At 38.0% G+C, this 21124-nt stretch overlaps 1 long non-coding RNA gene across 1 annotated transcript in view; it reads right to left on the bottom strand.

The window, feature by feature from the left end:
- LOC128850992 (uncharacterized) overlaps positions 1 to 18640 on the bottom strand; it is a 44288-nt gene extending 25648 nt beyond the window's left edge. Inside the window, exons 1-4 of the long non-coding RNA XR_008448269.1 lie at positions 18418 to 18640; positions 7028 to 7139; positions 4863 to 4898; positions 3466 to 3611 (exon numbers count right to left, since the gene is read on the bottom strand). This is a non-coding gene — a long non-coding RNA (uncharacterized LOC128850992). The remainder of the gene's footprint in view (positions 1 to 3465; positions 3612 to 4862; positions 4899 to 7027; positions 7140 to 18417) is intronic.
- Between the last annotated feature and the right edge of the window lie 2484 nt (positions 18641 to 21124).

The raw sequence follows: 21124 nt of genomic DNA, 5'->3' as shown, positions 1-21124 counted from the left end.
TTTTTAAAGACTAGTTCTCAGAAAAAAATCCTAGATAGAATTTAAAGTAATAATTGAAAGTGAAAGCCATGGGCACACAGATATTAATTAAAACTCCTTTCTTCCTAACCCCAGCAGATTAAGCCTGTTGTTGCAGTTTAATTCAAAACCCAGTGAGTTCCACATAGTGATAAATTAAATTTTCACCACATCAACAGTAAAACAGTAAGGTATGTAAGGACAACATTGTAAACAATTGTAAACGATTTTACATTCATTTCCAGTCCTTGAGGAAATAAGTATGTTACAAAGTATATTTAAAAAATCTTATAATGTAGAATTCTTTAACTTTATTCAAAACACCTGTATAATATCTTCTTATAAAGAGGCAATTCTTTGTTCTACTGTAATCATTAAAGTAGTTTTTAATAGAAAGCACAGATTTTTTTATACATCATTAATAATTAATATTTCAATGATAAAATCTCTTAGAAGTTTTTATTTTCATTCTGTTATTTGGAGCTTCACAGAAAATCTAAAAAAGGCTAATTTACAGCAGTTAATATGCATAAATCCTGCAGGTGAAACTTATTAAGATCCAACATTTTAAGTTCTTTAATTAAAACTGTGCCTTTATATTAAAAACAGCAATGTCCATGGAAAGGAGAATAAAATAAATACATGGTGGATTTTTGCTTCTTTTTAAAGTCGGTCCTGTCTTGGACTGAGTATTCATTTTCTTTCTTTTTATCAGGGAAAAAACCCAAACAAAAACCTCGATGATCCACCATGGAGCCACGTGGACGAGGGACATGTCCTGACATGCCCTGCTATGACCTCCACTGGTGAAGATGTGCTGAGACCTTTTCCCACAACTGTTGATTTTGTCTTTGGGTTTAATACGATTACTGTGTCTACTTTCGCTATACCTGTACTGAGAATGTTTGCCACAACTATTAATTTTGTGTTTGGGTTTAATAAGGCTCATGTGGCTACTTTCACTATACTTGTATTACAGATTTTGGATTTCTCTAAGTTGAATATGTCCTTTCATAAGGAAGTCGCATATTTCTTTCAATATTCTCTGTTAACGCTATTGCTTCTCAAGAAGAGAGATCTATGCCAAACGATCTCGACTGCGAGCAAGAAAGTGGTGGTGAAGGATACTCTTGAGGATGTCATCATGACACAGTTTTGTGAGTTCTGTTCTTGGGATCCAAAATTCCATCCTTTGGAGAAACCAGATTACTAGGAGGCTTTATATTTGCCTAAAGTTTCCTAATACTCTGGTTTCAAGCCCCCTATATTTAACTGAGCCAGTGGGATTCTGGTTACAAAACTGAATCTTAACATTTTGCTGAAAATAAGTGGCAACCCTTTGAGTGCTCCAAAATTATTATTGCTTGTGGGTTATGCATTAAGATTGGAGCTGTTTATTTCCCATTGTTGTTCATCTAAGGCATAGAAAATCAGGGATAAGAACTGTAGTTTCAACCCTATTTGTTAAAATGTTATATTTTGATTCTTAGATTTATACTTGTACTAGTTCACTCAGCTATTGTTATATTAATCCTGACCCTTGGATAGTCACGCATGCCATCCTGGTTGTCTTTTCCTCCCTATCTTTCTTCCTCTACCTGGTATACTCTGATCCCAAACTCCTCTTGTCATTCATCTGTACAAGTCGCAAGAGGCCTAGGCTTGAGTTGACAGCTTGTGGATCTGGGACGCGACTACTCCTTCCTTCTCCCTTCCTCAGCCTTATTTTCCTCATCCTCTCCCCTTCTTATAAGGGTCACCACTATAGACAGCATGGACCTGACTTTTGGATTTGAGTTTTGTGACAAATGTTTAAGTCATGGGGTGGAATGCAAAGCCTGACTTTGCTTCTTTCTTTGCCTTAAAAGTTTGCCTGAAGGCTGCCCATTTGTGTGTTTGTTTTGTGGCACTAGCAACAAATAGTGGAGGTGGTGTAGTAGCAGAACCCCCCCAAGGACGGAGCTTGGGATGTCACCTGAGGGCCTCGACTCTGGTGCCAGGTTCAATGGAGGGGAGATGCAGGAGTGAGCACCACTCTCCCTCACCTGTCTGAGCTCAAGGTCTGGAGCAGCTGATACAGGGAGAGGTGATGCAGTGGTGCTGCCCCTCTCTCTCACTCCCACGCTCTCTCTCGCTCTCTTGCCCATCACTTCAATTGGACCAGCTTGGACCACACGGCCTGGAAGAAGATGCTGCTGTGACCACGTGTTCCCAAGGAATTGCCACAGCCCATAGATGTGGTGATTTCTTTCCTTTTCCCTTCTCTCCCTTTCTCTCTGTCTCTCTCCAGTTACCTTAAGGTGTGCGTGTTGGATCAGATCCAAGTGATCTTGGTTGCTTTCAGGGATCAGTCTGTGATCTAAACAGGTTGGGATTTGTTCCTGTAACTTTGGGAAGTTGCACCCCCATGTCTCGGCTATGCATATGAGTATTTTGGTCTGTTTCTATTTTCCGGATCCAGAATAAATATTACTTTTGATTTTCACCCTGAGAGTGACCTTGTTGGCCTCTGGATTGATGCACAGATAAATGAACTCCCCACCCTCCAGTCAGGCCTGGACACAAGCATGTGACTCATGGGTCCAGAACACGACACTGCACTCTTCTGTCCTCAGGAGGAAAGAATTGTCCGTACATAGCTGAAAAATCTCAGAGACTTCATTCCAGGCCTCTTCTTTGAGTTACAGTTAGACAAGAAATATGAGATTTATCCAAATCATACGTGAAGCAGATATTTATCTGCTAGAGCAGTCGTTTGCAGTCTCTTACTCAGAGACTTTTGGATAACGGTGAATCACTACATAATCTGCTGAAGGTAACTATGAAAACAACACACACTCGCAGTTTAAATTCCTTAGACAGGGTTCCTTACAGGCACTGCAAAAACATCTGGAACCTATACACTGAAAAAAAAAGGTTAAATGTTGCTTCTCTAAGTTGTCATACTCTTCCTCCAAACAGCAGATCTGGAACACTGTTGAACAAAGTTTTGAGTGGTTTTCTTGTCACAGTGGTTTACCTCACTGTTTAGAGAGGACAAACATTCATCGTTACACAAGTTTTATCTAATTAACTTAACACACATGTCATTTTCTAAACTAGCCTTCCAAAAAAATTAAAAGGTTACCAACTTAGTCTTGGCATTGTGTCCAAATAAGGTCCACACCCTTGATGACCTTTCCTTACAATAAAAAAAAGATATTCTTCTTACCTGTATCACAACACAAGTTCAGTAACTTAGTCTCTTCCCACATGCAAAAAAAAAATAAATGCTGCTTAGTTTGTATGTATATTTGTACCCATGATAACCCAGAGCTCTCCATAACTGTTTAGAAACATCACCTTAGGGAAAAAAATGTATTATAGCCACATTTCACCTATTTACTCATTGGACTTAACCAGTACCTTTGTCATTGCAATAGTCATACTAGATTCTTTTTGATTTACCATTGATAAAAATGCCTCAGATTTCAAGTGGTATAATTCATGTTTCTATTTCAGGGCATTGGGTGTCTGAGAATACAAAGAATTCAAGCATTCCATCTTGTTTCCAGAGCTCAGTGTGGCTTTTAGATACTCAGAAAAATCATTTCCTGTTAAAAGAAAATAAAATAACTGATTCATTTAGAATAAATTCCCCCCAAATTTTGCCCATTTTGCAAAGGGATATATCAGCAACACCCACAAAGAAGATAAACAACAAAAGCTCTGCAAAACTGAAACCAACATGACTGATAAATTCTGCTAGGATGTTAAACATCAAAAGAACCTTAAAATCAAAGAAGAGATTTCTTCCACATTCATCATCATGAAAATTCCCAGATCTACCTTTCCCATTCTGTTTTTACAACCAAAACCATAAGAATGATTAACATTTTGACGAAGATAATTGTAGAATCATAGAGTCACAGAATGGTTTGTGTTGGAAGGGATCATCTAGTTCAAACCTCCTGACATGTGCAGGGACAACTCCTTTTCTAGCATTGTTGCAAATCTATATTCAAAATACCATTTGTGTGAAATTATTTTACTTTTAACATTCCTCATGGCCTACTAAAACCTGTCACTTCTTGTCAATGGTGATGGTGTCAACACACCATTAACCCATCATCTCTCTGTGTTGCTATTTTTCCAATTCTTCAACAAGTTTTTCACTAACTTGACATCCTGAAAGAATCGATATCTCACTCTTTTTCGTGCAGCTATTATTATGCTACATTATTTTTAAATAGAAATTAGAAAATATTAAATTAGGAAAAAAAAAGAATGGTTACATGATGCAGTATTACTTTGTACTGCTTGGAGAAATAAACAGTATTTTCACTTTTGTGAGACTGTGCTTGATATGTTTACCTAAAATAACGTATTTTAAAGCAGTGGTAGTTTGCCATGTTTAATAAAGCCTGACATAGACTTTGAAACTATTTGAGAGAAGAAATTCTTCAGAGTTTTTTTTTTTTATTGCCATAATCCACTTCTTCCATGTTTTTCTCAATGGTATCTACTTTGACAGTGAAATAAGTGAGGTACTAGCAGTAATGGACACACAGTTATACCCAACAAAGAGAATTCAAAATCTGTACTTGTATCTAATCTTAAATTACTTAAGCACAAAGTAGAAAATAAAACAAATTTTGCAGTGACAGAATGGCTTCTGTCACTATACCTCTTTTAGTGTCCGTTTCTTCTGAACAATAGATAAAACATATAGATTTCAGACTACTTACTTTCCAGAAAAAAAAATTAAAATATTGAACTAGCCTTAACTCTTGCTTTAAATGTTTCTTTATATATAAAAGCAGGAAGAAAAGGAGTAGTTATAATAAGGATAACAATGAACTCACATATTTTTATTGAATTAGCTTCAAACTTTCCAGTTTCTAGAATGAAAAATAAAAGCACTTTCAAATGTTAGCTAAAATGATACATTCAGTTATACTTAAAGTGTGTATTCCATTCATTCCTGTCAAAATCTGCAAGGATGCATTGTTAAAAAAGCCTACCAGTATTTTGAGTAAGCTAATACATATCTCTTTGAGCGCAAAGCGCCATAATGTCAATACTTTTCCTAGTTCTAGATGTCACAAATAATAAGACTTTCTGCATTTCTCCTTGAGAGTTTAACAAGTCTTGCTGCTGCAATATCATGCTTTTCAATCAAACTATTCTCTAACTTTCTAAGTTATGCAAATTTGTATTTGCATAGCTAATGTGTGGTTACAGAAAGTACAGACACTTATTTGCATTTCATAGCTAATAAAAAATCATGAAGTTCTAATTTTAATTAATTTAACTTAGTCCCCATGGTAATCTAAAAGGAAATAGATGTGTTTTGTCCCTATTAAAAGTACATAACTACAGTTAGATAAATAGATAGATGGATGATGTGTCAATCACAAGAGAGAATCAGAAGCCACTCCTATAGTGGCTGTAACATTGAAGGCAATAGTTTCAAATGTGAGATAAACTGCTGTGAGAAAAGTGGATTCATTATCAATATATCTTCAAAGGCCTTCTTAGCAGTTTTTCCATCAGTGTTTCACACAGTCTACTTGGATCAATTTCCCCCACCCGCAGAACTCTCTTGCTGATAGAATTCATTAGTTAAATTCGACAAAAGGATAACAGTTTGTCTATTTTGAGCAGATGGATTTACCAGTGTGTATATTTTCATCATGACAGTAAACAGAAACACTGAAAAGGTGGGTATTAGGCATGCATTGGCTTTGCATAATGGATTTTTGCTTTATTTTTCTGGATAAGTTGGAAAATTAAAATAATTATTCTTAGGTCCAACATAAGATCTGTAATAAACCTACTTACTTAGAACTAATTGATATGAAACTTTATAATTACTAGCTTTGTCAAATAGATCTATTCTGATTATTTTGCTTTATTATTACTGTCACTCCTTTTAAATTTTAACACTGTTTAAATCAACCTGTCTTTAGCAATTTACGTGAGTTACACAACTACACAGGTAGCAATTAGAGTAGCTTGGGCATCAAATGCAACTCTTGATAGAATTGCGGATCTGTACATTCAGTTCATTACGTGCTTATAATTGTTAGTGTAATGACAAATGGACATATTATTTAAGCGATTTCTTTTCTATATAATGATTGCTACTTTAAAAACACAGATTACTGTCATGGTTAAAGCACAGCTGATGTGACACACAGTCGATCCTGCCTGGTTGTCAGTAAGCTCCGCATGTTTGACAGAAGAGCATAGCTATAAATCTTCTTTTGCTAAAAAAAAAAAAGCATTCTGCAAATCCAGATCTAATTAATGGGTGTGAAAAGTTTCCCACAACCATTTGCAGTAGGATCCATATGTTCCTGAGGCTACATTCAATCTCTGGAACAGCCTTCACCAGAGGCTATAGATAACCAGCAACATGCCCAGAGGTGCCATGACTGGTGTGTAGCTCTTATTTCCTTCTTGATTTTTGTTATCCTTAGGAGTAATTTTTTCCTTGGCCTTCACAAAAAGCAATCCCGTGCAGGATCAAATGTGTGTGTTAATGAGAAGGGCTTAAAAGGTCTGCCGGGTTGGCAGCAGCTGTGTTGTTGTTAGAGAGGTTTGCACAGGTCCATAGACATTCCTGAGCCAGCTGACCAGGAATGCACACACCATTGCCACAGGTGCCTGGGTACAGGAGGTAGAAATCCATCTGCCTCTCTGTAAAATTTATCTCTTAGGAATATTCAAGCATTCCCTGTTTTTCCTGGCCTATTTCCCACTGTACTTACATCCACATGCAAAGAAAATGACTGCACATAACTTGAATCTTTGGGCTCTCTAAAAAATATTTTTAAGAAATAAACAAGTCCCTAAGGCTTAGCACTACTTGCCTCTTAGGTTATAGACCTTGCAGGAGAATTCATAGTCTTGACTTGCACATACAGCACGAGTTTCAGCTCATCTGATTTTACATGTTGCTAGTTGAATATACTTGTATAAGCATTGGTTACCGTTAAGTCCTTTTATAATTGATATACAGTACCTTCCAAGGTGACTTCATATTACTTATTTGTGCTATTTTAGATGTCAAAGGTCTTTGCTGTGTGTTTCGATGAATCCCACAATGAATGTTCATGGTAGAAGAAGAGAAGATGCTGTAAAAGGAAGAGGCAAGCATCATTGTATTTTATGTCCTTAAGAGTGATAAAGAAATGTCTCCCTGTTACAGTAAGAAGAGTTTAGACCTGAAATAGATGCCAAACTGTTCAGCCTTATGGACGTTAAAGTCCTTTAATATAGACAGATGAGATGAAGATCCTTGCAGGATTAGACCAATGATGTTCTATATTCTAATTTTAGCCAGAACGCAAGCTACTTTTCATTTAGCAAGTGAAGTAAGCAACAGCAGAAGTGTGTTGCAGCAGCAAAGATCACACTAACAGTCAGTCACTTGAGGGATTTATCTGCAGCCCACGGTGAGTTTTGCAGTCCTCAGTGAGCTGTAGCTAACTCAGCGATGCTTTTGTTTGCAGCAAATTTGAGCCATACCCCAGTTACAGTGTGAATCTACATAGCTCTGACTAGCTTCCCTTTGTAGACATGGCCTTCACTTCATCACAGAGGTACATAATGTGGCCCTTCAGTTTAATACCCAATTTAAAATCCATCTACTTTGCAAAGAATAGGAAAAAAATAAATCGATGTATTACTGAGAATAGCTTATGCTCTGTCCTGAACCAAACATAAGTAGCCACATTCAGGCATTCTAATTTAAGAGACAGGAATATAAATTAATCTCCCAAATATATGAATACCTAATTATTCTGGTCTCATACACCTGTGAGGTTCCCCATCTGTTTACTTAATTTATCGTAACCAGCAGCTTTGGTCTGTTCTAAGCACTTTTAAAGAGCAGAGCTTCCCTTGCCTCAACTGAGGCTGCAGTCTGCACGTAGCCTGGTCCCAACAGAGCTGCAGAGCTGCAGATTTGTAACAGTTTTCCCTGTAACTTAGACAGATTGTAGTTGAACAGCACTTCTTTTTCGCTGAAATTGGTAATTCTTGTGAAGCTACCCACCTGAGTTTTTAAACACAAAGTTAAAGTAACTCTTACTTGTGCAAGTCCAGTAAAATCACACATCATACACAAAACCCCACCTCCAACCACAAAAAGTCACGTAACCATATGTTTAGCAAACCTATAAGCAAGTAAAATCTGGACATATTTTACATAGTGTTTTACAACATTGTCTTGATCTAAAATAACTGGCTACTCCTACATTAGAAAATGGCTGGCATTATAAAGAAAATCTATAGAATTTTCATGTTGATAGATCAATAATAGCTGACTAATAAGTGGTGTAAGAGACAAAATAGTATGACAGATTCATTTGTAGACATAGCATACTGTTTTGTATTAATAGTACACATTTTCACACTGAGGGTAGTAGTAATGAGAATCCTATTTATTTATTCAAACTTCGATAGTTTTTCTGTAATCCATATTGAACTGGACTTAAAACTCACTGCCTTTTTTGTAAATATTTTGCATAGGAATAACAATATGTTGATCTGCAAATTATACGGGCTTTTCTGTATAAAATGTTGATTTTCATTTTGCTCCAGTGTAGAATGTATGGGTGTACACATCTTTTAAATTGCTATGTCTGTTTTACTGCAGAAATTTGTAATTGCCTACTTTTTAGGTGTGGGCAATTTCACAGAGGGTATAGTTCTTCAAGTTGCCATTGATAACAATTAAACAAACAAAAAATCCATCACAACAAAGAGAAACTATACGTTAAGCATCATCCAGCAGAGAAGTACCTTTTCAGCTCAGCAATAAGAAAAACAGTGCCAGATTGACCATTGGTACCAATGTAGTGGAGACAGAAAAATCCTTTGTAAGCCAACAGAATTAGATAAGGAATCACTTAGAATCATAGAATCAGAGAATAGCTAGGGTTGGAAAGGACCTTAAAGATCAAGTAGTTCTACACCTCCTGTCATGGGCAGTGACACATACCACCAGATCAGGCTGCCCATTGACCCATCCAACCTGGCCTTGAACTTCTTGAGGAAAGGGGCATCCACAACTTCCCTAGACAACCTGTTCCAGTGCCTCACCTCTCTCATGATGAAGAAATTCCTCCTTATGTCTAGTCTAAATCTACCCCTCTCCAGTTTATACCCATTGCCCCTGGTCCTATCACTACAAGCCTTTGTAAACAGTCCCTCTCCAGCTTTCCTGTAGCCTCTTTCAGGTACTGGAAGGTCACTATAAGATCTCCTCTGAGCCTTCTCTTCTCCAGGTTGAACAATCCAAACTTTCTCAGCCTATTCTTGTATGGGAGGTTCTCCAGCCCTCTGATCACCTTTGTAGCCCTCCTCTGGACCCATCCTATGAACCTCTGGTTCCATATCATTCTTATGTTGAGGATTCCATAACTGGACACAGTACTCCAGATGAGGTCTCACAAGAGAGGAATAGAGGGGCAGAATCACTTCCCTCGCCCTGCTGGCCATGCTTCTTTTGATGCAGCCCAGGATACAGTTGGCCTTCTGGGCTGCAAGCACACATTGCCGGCTTACGTCAAGCTTCTCATCAATTAGCACCCCTAAGTACTTCTCTGCAGGGCGGCTCTCAATCACATCATCCCCCATCCTATATTGAAACCAGGGGTTGCCTCGACCCAGGTGCAGGACCTCAAACTTGGCCTTGTTGAACGTCATGAGGTTCTCACAGACCCAATTCTCTAGTCTGTTCAGGTCCCTCTGAATCACATCTGGTCCTTCCAATGTGACAACTGCACCACTCAGCTTGGTGTCATCTGCAAACTTGCTGAGGGTGCACTCAATCTCACTGTCAATATTATTGATGAATATATTAAACTGTACTGGTCCCAGCATGGACCTCTGAGGGACACCACTTGTCACAGATCTCCATCTGGACTTTGAGCCATTGACCACTACTCCCTGAATATGACCATCCAACCAGTTTCTTATCCACTGAACAGTCCACCCATCAAATCCATATCTCTCCAATTTAGAGAGAAAGATGTTGTGGAGGACCTTGTCAAAGGCTTTACAGAAGTCCAGATAGATCACAGCCGTTGTTTTTCCCATGTCCACTGATGTGGTTACCCCATCATAGAAAGCCACTAAGTTGGTCAGGCAGGACTTGCCCTGGTGAAGCTATGCTGGCTGCCATTAATCACCTCCATGTCCTCCATGTGCTTTAGCATAACTTCTAGAAGCATCTGTTCCATGATCTTGCCAGGTACAGAGGTGAGGCTGACAGGGTGGTAGTTCCCAGGGTCATCTTTTGTATCCTTTTTAAAAATGGGCACAACGTTACCCTTCTTCCAGTCACCAGGGACTTCTTTCTCTTGATTGCCATGACTTTTCAAATATCGTGGAGAGTGGCTTGGCAAGCACATCGGCCAGTTCCCTCAGGAATCTGGGATGCATCTCATCAGGTCCCTTAGACTTATATATATGTTCGGGTTCCTCAGGTGGTCACAAACCTGATCCTCACCTACTGTGGGAGGGATTTTACCCCCCTGATCACCATCTTTCTGTCCCATGACTCAGGAGGGGTGGGGAGAGTGGTTATTGGTGAAGACTGAGGCAAAAAAGTTGTTAAGTACCTCAGCCTTCTCCTTTGTTGATACGAGGTCACCATTCTCAACCATCAGTAGGAGTACGTTCTCTTTAACCTTCCTCTTCTGACTGATGCAGCCATAGAAGCCCTTCTTGTTAGTCTTCACTTACCTTGCCAAGTTCAGCTCCAGCTGTGCCTTGTCCTTCCTGACCTCATCCCTACACAATCGGACAACATCCTTGTACGCTTCTCAGGTGACCTGTCCCTGCTTGTGCTGCCTGTGCAGTTCCCTCTTGTTCTTGAGTTTGACCAGTAGGTCTCAACTCAGCCATGCTGGTCTCTTCCCTTCCCTGCCTGATTTCTTACATCTGGGCACTGAGCGCTTTTGTGCCTTATGGAAAGCATTCATCAATATTTTCCAGCTCTGTTCCACTCCCTTGTCCCCAGGGACTATGTCCCCAGGGACCATGTCCCAGGGGATCCTACTGAGTAACACCTTGAAAAGCTGGAAGTCTGCTTTCTTGAAATTTAGGGTCCCTACTACACTCCTCACTCACTTCATATCCCTCAGGACCCTGAATTCCACCAGTGTGTGATTACTGCAGCCCAGGCTGCCTCCGATCTTAATGTCACTGATGAGTTCACTCATGTTAGTGACCATCAAGTCCAGTATTGCACCCCCTCGGGTAGCTGTCTCTATCAGCTGGACTAAGAAATTATCTTCAATGCACTCCAGGAGTCTTCTAGATTGCCTACAGCTTGCTGTGCTACTTCTCCAGCACTTATATTAGGGCAATTAGGATAACAGTGTATCCACAACAGGTGAACAAAAGTGTTTTGTTTAGTTCCATTGTTGTCTTTTTTAAAAATTAAAAATACATCCGGAACACTAGCCAGAGTACTGTAATATTAATTCATAGGAGGTCAAAAATATCACCAATATGATTTATAGTATCAAAATGCACTACTTTAAATTGGAATATATGGAAAAATGTTCTCCTAAAAACTAAATCACTCAGTTCACACTAAAGTCGATGCCAGCATACAGCCCATGGGTTCCACCGTACCAAACCAATCTGTTTTTCTGGCAGTGTGTAAGGACAGAGCAGGAACGTGCTTTGCACATGAATCAGTATGTTCCATAGTTAGGCTAGTGGCTTCAGTTTATGATTTTCCTCTCCTTCCCCACCACCACTATCATCAAGAGAAATTGGAATACTGTGGGCACAGAGCCACTAAAGAGTTTCAGCTTGGGAATTTATTTCCACAAACAAAGAGTACAAGTGTGCATCTCTATTTTCCTTCAATTTGTGCTATGTAGTAGGTACTAAATCATTATTTGGTTACGTGCTCACTCACTGAATTCTGCATACTTGTGTAGAGGTAAAACTGAGTACTATTTGTGTTTTGCTCATTCTGGGATGTATTGTTTATTTGTTGTTTACCTGTAAACACACATTCTTGTGTTGCTTACTCTCCCAACCATATTTCCTTTCTTGCAGACTATTTCAAACACAATACACTGTGAAATACACACCCAATGTTCTTAAGCACACAAACAAAAGCACTGAAATCCATCTGGGACACAGATCTTCACTGCCCTTATTTACAGTAACGACTGTAAGGGTATAAAAATGCATGCTCATAAAAGGTTCAAAAATTTGCAAATTATTCTATCACTGGTACTAATAGCTACTCTATCTTGGCATTCAGGAGAAAGATTTAAAAAGACAGAAATAAAAAAATAAGAGGTTCACATTTCCACTATTTTCAGAATCTCTGGTTATTATCAAAATGCCTGCAATAGACAGTAGTGCAGCACAACAGCATCCAATCTGTAGAATGCAGTGCCCTACAGTAGTGCTGAGGAACCTATGTCCATACAGTGAGCATTCTGAGATGGAGACAACTACTTTGGACAGATCTTAACCTGATCTTGTGGACCAAATGTCTACCAGTCCGGAAGCAGTTTGTTACGAGTAGGGGTAAGTCTACGATGTTTAATGGAGCACATTCAGTGCATCCCAGATTGTTCTGGTCCAAATAAACCCTATTTGTGCACTCTGCTGTGTCAAATCCAATGAGTGGGTGCAATTGGAAGACTTTCTTCCAAAGTCCTCTTCCATTCTGAGCTAAAATGCTAACACGTGTTTGCAAATACAAGTGTGTGTACCCAACTAACAAACCAACTAAATATCAATTTATTTAACATTTGAACCCATGCACTCTATGATATCTCTTGGGTCACAGGTTTGGAAATTTCTGGAACTTCATGTTGGAGAAAAAACAGAATCCTCTAAGACCTCTTCAGAGAGGAAAAACAGTTTTGTCTAAGAGCAACGGGGTCTATTTTTCCTGTTCTTCAGCTCATCCAACAATTTAAATCTTATGGTGGCACCAGCAAGAGTCATCATGAATGCTTTGTACAATCACATTGGTAGCTGCTCAGCATGAGTCAGTAGGCGGCACATGGAATCTAGCCTCACTAGATCAGAAGGATTACACATATTACCCATATATTAATATAAATTAGTTACCTTGTTCATATTGTAAGCACTTGATCAAAATCTCTAGTCAAAAGGAGGCAGGAGAGTAAAGCAGCACATTTCCTCAGCATATGTTCTGGTGGAGATGGAGTAATGGTTCACAGACAGGAGCCAGAGTTCTCAATAAGCTCGGTGCAGTTATGGATATAATCACTATGGATGGGAGTATTTCAGGGGAAATAGAGTTCCGGATTAACAAATTGACTGTGAATCATTAATGGATAGGGCATGAAATTATATTAAGCCATGGCAACAAAGGGCTTCCAATTATTTATGAAAAATGTCAACCGAGACAAACTGCTGTAGCATTCATTAAACTAATGAGGGGAAGCACCTTGAATTGCAGTTTAAGGGTAATACCTTGAGGTCAGAATGCAATTTGATGCAGCTCTGGTTTGATCTCTCTGCTGAGAACTATGACACTGCTTATAAAATTAAATTTCATAAAAATCTGAAGTAGTAAATGTGACTGACTTTCCTTCAGAGAACAAAATGAAGTAAACACATATGAAAAGTGCCTCTAGATGGCAAGAATGTTGCCATCTGAAAGACTGCATTTCAAAAAATTATCAGCATCAAGTGAAACAATTTTGGTTTGATATTACTTTACTTAAGAAAGAGAAGATGGAAAAATGGTGAAAAGTGTTAAAAAAAAAAAAAAGAATGCCCGTAGCCTCCCAACAGCAAGAGCAAAAAATGGATAGCCTCAAATGGACTGGACACAGAGGTAAGAGTTACAGCCGGAAACTAGATCAATGCAGCTACATTTGCATGGCACTGCAGCATATGAGATAAACCCTGGCAGAACTGACTTGGGTTTGCATCTGTGCTACAGCAGAAGCACAGCAGCAACCCCAGCCTCTTCAGCCTAACAACAGCCTAGTGCTCTTAAGGCCCACCTTGAATTTCCTTGCAAGCTTGGTCTTCCTACCTTTGTCCTGTATGAGCAATTACAATCCTGGAAGCCCTGCCTCATATCCAAGATGATTAAGTAGAAAACTTCCTCACAGTCCACAGCTTTTTACTCGGGAAGAAGTTTTCTAGTACCAGAAACTAGTCATAAGTGGCACAACAAGATTCAATAACAAGGTCATAATTTGATCTAGGCAAAATTAGACAAAGAATTATGAACAATTTTACCCAACACTGAGGCTACAAGCACTGGAATGAAAATGGAAGGAGGTAAACAGGCTTAGAAAAGAAGAGGTAAATTTTCCATGGATTACTGTCGTTCTGAAAACAAACAAAAATAAAATTGAAGAGAAAATGCTCAATTCCAACTAAAATTTTATTCTTGTTATTAATATCAGCAACTTCTATTTTACAGTTTACGCCAACCAAGAGATCAGACCAGACAATCTTAGTAACCCATTTAGTATTTTAAGTTCTTCGCACCTACAAGACAAGAAAATTATTATAACGCCCGGGCAATCCTACAGCAGGAATTTGCTGAGACATTATTCATGTCAGCTCTGAAATCAACAAGCCTGCTGTCCAACAATCAGCTGCAACACTGGGATCCCAGACAAGAGGAATTTTCATTCAACCCCATGTCATAATCTCTTCTGATTTTCTAAAAGTAACAAAACTGTTATTAGTTCAGATGAGAGAAGAAGGCAAGATAATTATTTTTTACAGCTATTACAAAAGCAAAGCAATGCTCCTGGATTCAGCTGAATGTCTAAAAAAGGATTATTCTTGCACTAAGCCACTGCATATCTTAAATGTCTATCAAGCCACTAAAGTTGAGCCATTTTAACAAAAGTATGAAATAGGTATATGTGCTTTATTTGTTGTGTATAATATAAATAACTGCTTGAAATGTTAACGTTAAAAGAGTACATCTTTTGTAAATAACATTTACTACATACTGAAGTGCTACATAAGGAATATTTCCTGCAAAGAAAGTACCATCACAGATTCTTAAAGGCTTCTGAATTTGTAAGCAACTATAAATTGCTAGAAATACAGAATAAAGTAAGAGGGAGGCATTCCGCAACAGGTTATACCATTCATCAGTCAAGTCTGGTGTCCTGTCTTTGTTTTATATCATATACCTCACAAGATGAAAGTCCTTCAATATGCCTCCTTTGTTGTAGATTTTTTCATTGTAACTTTGGAAAGAAATATTCCCCTCAGTTAAAATAACAAAGCAGCCTTGACGAATGAGATTTGATTACTATTGCTTCGGCCTGAATAACAATAAAATGTTATCACAAGATTATCCACACACACTGTCAGTTCAGGGATGATATTTTGACCAATTTCTCTACTGATGTATATTTATTATCTCTACATGTTATGGTAGTTTTAGGTCAGAATTGAGTCTGTCCCATAAACCTTTAATTTTCTCCCTCATGAACTCACAATAATAATCTGGTCATGCTTTAAATTATTCAGGTATAATTTGCAAGTAAGTAGCATTTTCTGTGCATTTGCTGTTAATATCAATGCTAGATTAAAATGAAGTGTGTTGTGCTGCAGCTGGAACATGTTTCAATATGCTTAGACAGAGTTGCTTGAAAGAGCACAAAATAATATTAAAAATGAATGTAACTCCTAGCTATTGACTGACAGGATCAGTATTGCAGAAAAAAAATTGCTAAATTGGATTGTACTCCAAAAAGAAATTAAGGGAAGAAATCACTTTTTGAACAACAGGACAAGCCAAATCCAAAAGAAAATATGCTCGCATTCTCCAGAAAACATGTTTTTTCACAAACACAGAAAAGTAAAGCAAACCAAAACCCATAATAGAATTATTTGACCATATCCCTTTAAGTGCCTAAGGTAGTGCTACAACTTGGATTATGATCTCAAATATTCCTGCCAGAGCGGCTGTCCTTCACATTCTGTGTTCACAGCCCTTAATCATTTGTTGGAGGAGAGAGCTGCTACAAATGCAGGGAAAGGATTGAAAGTCTGGGGGTTGGATACATTTTTTATTTCTTTGCATTTTCAGTAGTCAAAAAAGAAAACCCCTCATCCATCACTTTGATAGAAGTCCGCAGGGCATCCATTTATTCTACTCAGAACAGGATCTGATGAGTTCAGACCCTTATTTATGTTCTTTCAATGCTTAGATATTACATTTTCTTGGCTGTTATCTGAGCATTACTATTTATTATTAGTCCGCAATAGAGATCCGATTGTGGTGAACTGTGATACACTGACACATTTCATGTTTGCTGGTCGTATTAAATTTATTGCAATTACTCTTGAAAGGGATGGTGTAATTTACTGAAATCTCGTTGTGGGAAACTCCTGTAGGAGGCTCTCACTAAATTTTCTGTGAGGCTGTGTAAAATCTTTTATTCCAAGAGCCTGAATGGTCGCCAGTCAACCTAAGACTCACACTTTACATAATAGAAAATTTTAATTAAAAATGAGCAAGAAGTTTATGATAGATTTGGTTTATATCAATAGAAAAAGCCCACAGTTCTATGGTTTTTTTTAAGATAAGCCATGTGTTAAAATTAAATTCCAAGAAAAAAAATGAGGGAAAGGCTTAAAAATAAACCTTTCTTATGAAATAAGTGTGTCTGTTGAGAAGCTTTTTTTCCAAAGAGGTGCTTTGCTTTGAGAAGTTTGGTTTGTGATTTCATATCTCAGTGGCAACTCCTGAGATGAGTTCCCATCCTATGTCTACATCAAGTCTGCTGAGCCCATCCTAAATCAGTGTATTAGGTCTGCAGAGCACAAAAGGGGACCTAAGCTTAACATCCAGTCTGAAAACGATGCAAAGGAACAGCAAGTGCAAGACTAGGAGGCAGAAGGGTTCCATATTTGTAGTTGGGTTCAGAACTATGAGTACATATCTCCCTGAATGACTGGTGAAGGCTGAAACACTGTCCAATAATCTTGCACCATTATACTTGTCATGGCATAGTTTGCAGGCAAGGCCTGGGAATAGTCAGTCTGTGGGTAAAGTACAGTTCCCAAAAGACAGTATGGAAAAGGCCTGACTGTTTTGGTGGCAAGTTTTCAGTGCCATCAACACAAGGCATGGATGGTACTTGCTCCTAGAGCCAGAGAGGGGGCTTTACCTTTCGTTGACCTATGGAGGCTGTAGTCTGCAAGAGCTACTGCAGCCCCTTTCCCAACTCATCCATGTCTCCCAGGGAACTGTGTGAAACTCTCATACTGGAGGAACTTGCATGTGGGAAATCTGTAGACGTGAGATCGTGGCCAGGACTTGCTCTTCAGCCCTTAACAATATACACCCTGACTCTGTTAGGGCAGCACCTTATAGAGATCAGCAGAGTTATATGTCGTATGCATATGCTGACACATATTCTCCATAGACCAGTCATTTTCCAGGCTGAGTTTTGAATAAATATTGTAAGATTTACTGTCATTTTAAAGGGTGCTTTGTAAATTAAAAGGTACTTTGTAAATGAAAAAATGCTTTGAATCAAAATTATCACACAGACACACTGTAGTGATCTAAGAAGTTTTCTTCAACAATATGCGTTACTGTTATATTATTGATTTGGTTGATGTTGCACCAGGGATGAATTTGGCTGCTTCTTCCTAAAAATACCATTTGAAGTCTTATTGATAGTATTCAAGTGAGCATCTCATTATATTATCCCCTAGTTTCTTAACAATAGGAGGGAATAACCACCAGGGAAGAAGGAAAAGGCTAATCTATAAATTTCTCATTAGCTGAAAGTGAGAGAAACATTCACTTGAATAATTTAATATGTTTAGCCTGCAGTTAATAATGCTTGTTTACCTTTACTTTTCCAGTATTCACAGAATGATACTGCATGGGTTTTAATACCATATTAACAGTTATTGGTATACAAACTGACTGTTCAAAATTATGTCTGAAGATGCACATTTTTAAAGTAATGAGAGAATACCTGTATTTAGAGTGATAATAAAAGCTATTAACTTTGCATATAGTACTATTATTCTAATTAAAGATCAATAATTAAAAAAAATTAGAAATTAAGCTAAAGTGAATGAGTCACAGCAAATAATTTACCTAATTAATTTGCTCTGATTTTCTACTTGGGAGTTTCTTTATTATTCCTTTTAATTCACCCAATGATTTGAATTTATTTTTTTACATGGTCTATTAGATTTACAAAGATGCAAAATGCGTCCTTCATTTCTACTCTTCTAAACTATTCAGAATACAAAAGAAAGGCTTTGGTAAGAAAAATCCAGCACATCATTGCAAATCATTTGTGACATAAGAACAGCTTGGAAACAGAAGAGCCAAGGATGATTCTGGTATCATAACTTTCTAGTAAAATTATTTTAATATCTCACCTTATTCCTCTTTGCTGCATGATAGACCATCTGCTCTTGTCCTTTTCATCATGCACAGCAAGAACAGATTGTTCTCTTGCTCTTCAAGGAAGAACTTACTTCAAGACTGAATTTCTTTTTTCAGTGGTGAAGTGGAGTCAATCTTTCCTTGCTCTCATTATTTTCTAAGATTTCTGGTTTTGTAAACTTTTCTCTTCTACTGACTAACATATATCTGTTTAGAAATCCATTTCCCACACTAGTTTCCATGTTCTGTGTTGGGAGGAGCATTCAATGCTCGTGCTTTCTAGATCCCATTCTGGCATCTGTGCCACATTTTCCTTGCCACATTAGTACAGTGCCAATGTGCATTAATTTCATGATATAGCACAGAGAACTGTTTCTGAGTCTGTTTCTCAGCCTGTATTTGTGCAATAGCACTTGTACATAACCAAAATCTACTTCTTTAAGTGCCTGTCTCCTATACATCAAGATCACCTGAAATTCTAATCCCATCTGCCAACTTTCTATGCCACCTGATGGCATAAGCAAATTTCAGTAATCAAATTCTCACCTAAAATTAAGGAAACATATTTAATATTCCTAGAGCCAAGAGAAACACACATGCTGCTGCATTCAATGCATTCTTTCAGTTTCACATATGCATGAATGAGAAGTCATTTGCATTCTTGGTTTTTTTTTTCCCTCAGTGCCTATTTCATCTCATACTGGACTGCTATTCTGCCATAAAGTATCCTTTACAAGAACTGGAGCTATGTTAACACAGTGGAATGGTTCATGTAAATTCTGTAATTATATTTGATATTCTTGTACTGGTTTGGGCATTTTCCTAGCAGAAAAAATAAGAGAAAATTAAACTATGAGCATAAAGAAATGTGACTTGAAATACCAGTTGTAAACTTAAAATTCCTTAGGGATTTTTATTTGGCAAACAGCTTCGTATTTCTTCCTAAATGCTCTGTTTCCCATTAGAAAAAAGAATCAATTTTCTAGGGCAAAACTCATATTACAAATTAGATAAATTGGCAAAAACATCCTTATCCAAGTTCTAAGACAACAAAGTATATGGCAGTCAATGGCATTTAACTCCTTTACCAAAGAGTGCCTCAGATACCAAGGTATCTCAAATTGTTTCACCCTTCTCTGTAAGTGTTGTATATGACTTCGCTAAAGCACTGGGTTTTATTGCCTTAGAAGTCTAACTCCATGCCTAGCAGCAAGAGGATCATAAGTAGCACGTACTACAGATGTACCGATAATGAGTATATTTGTAATTCTCTATACCACAGGCAGATGTGAGCATGCTTGCACTGTCTCTGGCCCCAGACATCAAGTACATGCTCATAACAGCACAGGGTTAAGACCAAACCAGTCAGAATAGTGCTGCCAATATGATCAATCTTACCAAAGCTGCAACAACTAGTTGGTGTTCAAGACCAAGACACAGGATGAAAATATACCCAAAAAGCCTAAATGCACCAAGCAACACATGGTCCTCTGCATCTTTGAAAACAGGTTTCACTTCATCGCTTTATGCACTGAAAAGGTTATTACTTAATTTAAATGTAATAAACTGGCAATGTGATGACAACTGGTGGCCCTTACAAGAAATTAGGCAGTTGGGCTAATGCATTATTTTTTTTAAAATAGGTTTGTACCAAAATGGTGTCATTGGCGTGATCTAAGTAGCTGCTGGTCTTGCATTACGGCTCCTCCATGAGTCATTCACAGAAACACGGCTATGAATCATCACATCCAGTGATATGCTGTTTTACAGAAAAACCAAGACATTCACGCACTTAGAAAAGCATGTTTGACACAGAGAAAGCACCTGCAGGTCTAGATCTTGGACATTTTCTCTTAATTAGGGATCATGCAGTATTGAGGTTCCTAAATAGCATGGTAGGTACACTAGAAAATGTGTGCATTTAGTTTGACCTATTTTTCATACATAACTAGTGAAAGCATTCATTTTCATTGCTGTAAAGACATCAGTTAGTTCTACCCATGCTTTAAATTCTAACAGAAGCCCTCATCACTCATTTAGTGTCTTCAGAGCTGCATTTCAAAATAGCAAAAAACTTCTGACGGTATAAATTAAAACCAAGCAAAGCCATGTTTCTAGTACTGGAAACTAATTGCTGTATGGTCAAAGCTGAGTTGAAGCATACCTTCTTTAAGATTTTTTTCTTAGTTTTTATCTTTCACTCTAGCCTTTGCTGTGGAAGAAACGAGTATATACCAAATTTCCGCTTCTTTTGATATATGTTGTTGAAACGGGTTTTGCAAAGCAAGGGGAAAAAACGCATAAATACCAATCAGAAACGTACTAGCTTACATATTTTTTTAAAATAGCCCTTCAACATTTTTCCTAAAGAGTTGAGTTATTTGCTGAAGACAATCTGTTCACAAGAACAGAGACCTGGAATGTGCCTCCTGCACCAGCAGGCTCCATGCTCTGCTATTTCAGTGGGTTTGTTTGCCCTTCTCATAAAATCCCACTTATCGAGTTATCAAGCACTATCTTAAGAAGTGCCAACTTTCTTACCTCCTCCAATATCCCCACAACCATACAGTTCTATTAGAAAGATGTTGCAATGATTATCCTTTCATTCTTGTCAGGACTGAACAGATCAGGGTCTTTAGATCTCTTTGAGTAAGAGACGCTCTCTGCTTCACTGATTAGCCCACTCCCTAAATGTAGGCC

The sequence above is a fragment of the Cuculus canorus genome, chromosome 1, assembly GCF_017976375.1.
Source record: "Cuculus canorus isolate bCucCan1 chromosome 1, bCucCan1.pri, whole genome shotgun sequence".
In the NCBI taxonomy this organism is placed as follows: Eukaryota; Metazoa; Chordata; class Aves; order Cuculiformes; family Cuculidae; genus Cuculus; species Cuculus canorus.
Note: the sequence above shows the minus strand (reverse complement) of the source record. Positions and strands in the feature narration are given on the sequence as shown.